The following is a 5,975-nucleotide window of genomic DNA, read 5'->3' as shown; positions in this document are numbered from 1 at the left end:
GAACTCATAAAATTAAGAAACAATACCACTTATGTGGTTCACATGGAAAGTAGAGGGGAGTGAAGGAGGGTGGATAAAATAAAACCCATAATGTACATGTATGAACTTCTCAATATCATTGTATAATGAAATAATTGTGTTAAATATTTTAAGATTAAAACAAAACAATAATGTTGGCTGTATCTAATATTAAGATGACAGCAGCTAATCTCTTCATCACCATCTCCCTGCTGGTAGATTCGTGTAAGTTCAAGAAAAATTTACTCAAGAGCTTTTAGCTATGCTATCTCGTTATTCAGTCAATTTTAGGTAATATTTTTAAAAACTCAGAAAACAAGTTTAAGTTGCCAATGCCTTTCCACAATTTCATGGTACTGTTACCATTAAAAAGTCATTTTACTATATTTTGACATTTCCCCTGGTTTAAGCTAAACAAAAACACTTTTCAGTTACCTAAGTGATACAACTAAAACTCTGTTTCTGATGAAAATATAGAATTATGTTGCCCGTAATAGTAAAATTATAATAGGAGCTTAGAAAATAGTGAAATATTAGAAGTTTAATTGTTTATATATACATGTACACTTTATTGAATATCTTAAATACTCACCTTAAATAAACAAAATTAACTAATATCCACTAGAAATAAAAGTATAAAAGCAATTATTTTTTCCTAACTAAAGTGTGTTTCTTGTCATTTAACCTTTGAACCCAGCAAATATGTGTATGTTTCTGTGTGTGTGTATGTGTGTGTGTGTATGTGTTAATATGCAATTGTGAGAATGAATTCAAGTTAGATGGAACTGTCTTGAATGTAAATGTATTCATGAACATGTGTGAATCTGCAAATTAATTTATGTGTCTATGCATAATTCCTTATGTAAAAGTTTTGTTTAACTTCTGTGAGATTTATTCTCTTCTCCTCATTAAAAAGAAGTTTTTTGCTCCAATCTTCCCCTTAGCCTGACAAGTAGAAGGCATCTGTACAAATAAGAATAGTCTCTAGCAATTAATCCTTTAAACTACTGACAAGCAACCCTTTAAACTACAAATGAGAAAAGTCTCTAGCAATTGTTCCTCTAAACTACTGCTCTTTTAGGATGAGGTGCAAAGTATCAGAGACTACAGTTTTGGACCTCAGAGGAACACGGTAGCAAAGTAATTTAGAATTAGATAAATAAACTTTTAATTGTTATAGAGCAACCCTAAATATCATGTCAGAAAAAGTCTTAGCTTTCACTCATGCTCCTCTCCTTTGCCAGTCCCAAGAAGAACCACCAAGAAACAAGACCTAGCTCAAGCTGCCCCCCAGCAGACAGGCTATCCTCTGATTTTACCATAACTTAATACACTTTGCTTATTTTAACCTATATTCTCTCACATGACAGGTTACCTGTGCTCAGGTAACAAATTAATCACATCGTCTGTTAAGATACTCCTCTTCCCTCACTCTATTCCAGAATGCTTTCTGCCTCTCAGATTTCCCACCTTCTATTTTACCCTTTCTTATAGGCCATATTTTGTAATTTACAGATGATGCTTCTATAAGATACAGAAGATATATTCTCTACAATGTGTGAATGTGTATAACAATAATCATTGTAAAATATCTCATGAAATTGAGAAGAAATGAAAAAGGAGAGCAAATGTGAGAGGTATGAAAGGAAGGGACAGAAAAAATGCAAATATGGTATCCATATAAGAGAACAATACAAGAGTTTAAAAATATTTTTCCATGCACTAAGCCTGGATGTTAGAATAAAATCTTGTTCATTCTTGGAACTTCAGTGTACTAGACAAGGTATGTTCATACTTGGCGATGTTTATATGTGTAGTATGGTAGATGAAGTGCATACATGTGAGCATATATGTCACTAAAATTGATAAGCTTCAAAAGCACATTGACAGACTCTATCTGATCATGAGTGTAGCAAGATCATATCTCTCATAATGTACATGGTCTTTTTTGAGACATACAATTATGATTTTGTTTATGTGGACATAATTTCTACCCAGGGCCTTAATGTATAAGAATATTACATTAACAGCATCAGTGGTCTGAGGCACACAAGGTATTACCAAAAAAGACGATATTTCCTTCAAAAGAGACATGCATTACATATAAAGATTGCATGATGTAAAACACTCCTCCACTGCTGGTGGGATTGCAAGATGGTGCAACCACTTTGGAAATCAGTCTGGCAGTTCCTCTGAAAATTGGGCATGACACTTCTTGAGGACCCTGCTATACCACTCCTGGGCATATACCCAGAGGATTCTTCAGCATGCAATAAGGACACATGCTCTACTATGTTCATAGCAGCCCTATTTGTAGTAGCCAGAAGCTGGAAAGAACCCAGGTGTCCCTCAACAGAAGAATGGATACAAAAAAATGTGGTATATTTACACAATGGAGTACTATTCACCCATTAGAAATAATGAATTCACGAAATTCTGAGACAAATGAATGGAGCTGGAGAACATCATACTAAATGAGATAACAGAGTCTCAAAAGATCAATCATGGTATGCACTCACTGATAAGTGGATATTAGCCTAGAAACTTTGAATACCCAAGACATAATCCACATATTAAATGAGGTCCAAAAAGAATGGAGGAGTGGCCCCTGGTTCTGGAAAGACTCAGTGCAACAGTATAGGGGAATACCAAAACAGGGAAGCGGGAAGGGGTAGATGGAGGAACAGGGGGAGGGAAGAGGGCTTCTGGGACTTGTGGGGAGTGGGGACCCAGAAAAGGGGAAATCATTTGAAATGTAAATAAATAACATATCAATAAAGAAAAAAATTTAAAAATGTTTCCTTCAAAAGAGACATGCATTACATATAAAGATTACATGCTCTAAAACCTTCCAATTCTGTTAAGATATTAAAGGTTAGTAAGATAAAAGTGGCCAAAAAACCTCCAAAGAAATATAGATTGTGAATATGTATTTTCCAGAATTCACATGTGCTTGATGCAGTGAGAGTTCTTAAGAAATTCCTGCCTCTTCCATCATGTTCCATGAGGCTGAGTAAGTATGTCCTTCCTGTTAAGAAGTAGTTTTACATACTGTCACCAATGGTGACAATGCCACATGTGCTTACCCTATTCTACACAGATTTTGAATAGGAATTGTGTCTGTGGTCTATGCACTGTTTTACAGCCTCCATTTTTGAGGTTATCAGATTGATTTTTATAACAGAAGAGTTTCTGCCAAATACTGATTCTTTTTATTCTCCATTTTCCTAGTGAAAATAGTTTGTTGATATTCTCTCTTGAATTAATTTAAGGTCACACATTTATCTCATTTGTTTAGTCTTTTAATACACTTGTTAATACACCTTCCCCACCATATTTATAATCTTAATTTGGAACTCAAGGTGTTCTGTGCACAGTGACTCTTCTTTGAGAACACAGTCAGTGATTTTTTTCTCTCCTGTTATTTGTTTATTAAACCTATGAATTGCCTATTCATACTTTACTCAGTTACTTCAAATTAGTCAAGAAAACCAGCCACTTCTATCATTTAATACTCCATGGGAACTTCAAGAAGAAAAGACAGAAAGAAACAGCAGAGGGAAAAAGCAGGCTGTATGTATCATAGTGTGTGCTCCTGGAAGCAGAAGTTCTGGTGGAAGCCAGTCTTGACTTTTTCTATGTGTCCTTCAAGACAAGGGTAGCTTTTGCTAAAAGCCACTCAGATCACAATTCTGACATTTTTCAATATCAACAATATGTGTAGATGGTACTGTATCATGAAAGAAAAATATCACTCCTGTTCTCAATGGACATAGGGAAACTGGATTATGAAAGCATTGACAAACAAAGGTATTAGAGAGGAAGGTGTAGATGATGAATGGACAGGTATCAAATTGAAGTTATAAATCATTATCACTTTGTTCTGCTTAGATTTTATATGTTTAATGTAATTATTTACTTACTCTAAGCTTATTTTTGTTGTTTTAGAAGTGCATACATGTATACAATGAAGTTTCTTCAAATCTACAACCCTTTCTCTCTAGTCTAATTTCAATACTATACACCCAATTTGTTCTGTTTCATAATTTATGTGCTGTTTTTTGAAACTTACTGAGTCTCCCTGTGTGTGCACTCCTGTAGGGCAAAATTATTCAGCTTAAGATGATGATACCCATTCCTAACCATTTTTTCAAGCAACAAAATTTTATTATTTTTATGTTTTTTACTCAATATTTTTAATCATACAAAATCATGGTTTCTGTTGTTATATGCATATATATCACTGTAATATTTGCATAAGCATCTCTGAAACTACCTTTGTCCATTCTAATAGATACCTTCTCATCCTTACATTTGCATATCTCACTCTGTGTGTGTGTGTGTGTGTGTGTGAGAGAGAGAGAGAGAGAGAGAGAGAGAGAAATATCAAACCTAATTTGTGCTGCCTACTAGTTCCCAGATTTATAGCTTTCTAAATGTGAATGATAAGTTAAAAGGGGCTATACTCTCAGAGGAAATAAATCCTTCCTTTCCAAATAGTTAAGAGTTGCCAATATCTCTATAAATCGGGGTGGAAGTTTATACCCAACTTTTCTCTCCTTGGTTTGGATAACATTCAATAAACCATTAATTCTCACTGGAACCTTATGTAAATCTCTCTTTCAAACATAATTTTATTAATTTGCAGTTTTCTGTTTATTTATTTTTTGCATGATTTCTTGCTTGCTTGTTCTTTTGAGACAAGAACTCATGTGTCCAAGACTAACCAAAAACCCACTCTGTATCCAAAAATAACCTTGAACATTTTATATGCATCCTCTGCATGCAAAGTGAAAAGATGATAGTTAAATGCTGAGAGATATTTTTATTGTTACTGGTATCTCAAAAATGCTTAGTGCATTAAAACAGAAATGTTTTGGAGCTGGGTGGTGGTGGCACACACCTTTAATCCCAGCACTTGGGAGGCAGAGGCAGGCAGATTTCTGAGTTCAAGGCCAGCCTTGTCTACGAAGTGAGTTCCAGGACAACCAGGGCTACACAGAGAAACCCTGTCTCTAAAAATACCAAAGAAAGAAAGAAAGAAAGAAATGCTTCCCCAAACATTAGGACCTGGTAGAATTCACTCACTGTTGTCACAGATTGAACTCCTGTCTCACTGATCACCCTGTATACCTCATTTCAGATTCCAAACTCAATGGGGGATAATGATTTGATGTACAGAGTAGATTCTATAGTTTGTGTCATTTAAAGGACTTACTACTCTTCAAAATCAGAGGTATATTTGATTGCCTTTAGAGATGTGGTTTCAAAATTGCAACAATGCAGTACAATGCAGAATGGATGCAGATTTTAAGCAAGTGACAGACTTGGGTTAATCTCTACATTGAATGTATGACTCTGGTTTTTTAGAGGGGAGAAGATAAGAAGTAATTGAAGGGGAAAATTATATCAAGCCTCTGGGAGTGAGAAAATTTAATTCTAAAATAGGACATAAAATTCAGATTAAACAAGTAATCTTACCAATGATGTATTTTGTAGATACTATCCAAGAGACTGTCACAGCGACCAAACTTGTAGCAACAGCAAATAAAATGACTTATATAACTGTACTTTTAAAAATATGATTAACAAAAAAGATGAAAAAACAGAGGATTGGAACAATACCCAAAAGTGTACAATGTTTGGTACCAGACTTTGGGAGAAGTGATAAAATTCATGACTTTTTGGAGATCCATAACCTAATCTATTCTGAATTGTCCTCAAAAGACTCAAACATTTGAAGAAAGACTGAATAGAGAAGTACTTGCATAGAGAAAAGCATAAAAAACACCACTCTGGACTCTGAGCACTGAGGCATCTGAACAAACAGAACTTTCTTCCAAAGTAATCTTGACATTTGAGACTACAACCCATGTGAGAATAAAATTTTGCTTTTCATCCACATTGTCTGAGGGATTATTTTGGTTTTATTTACTCACTTTTTATTTTAGTTTTGT

This window comes from Apodemus sylvaticus, chromosome 2 (genome assembly GCF_947179515.1).
Source record: "Apodemus sylvaticus chromosome 2, mApoSyl1.1, whole genome shotgun sequence".
Taxonomy (NCBI): Eukaryota; Metazoa; Chordata; class Mammalia; order Rodentia; family Muridae; genus Apodemus; species Apodemus sylvaticus.
This window is presented reverse-complemented; position numbering follows the sequence as displayed.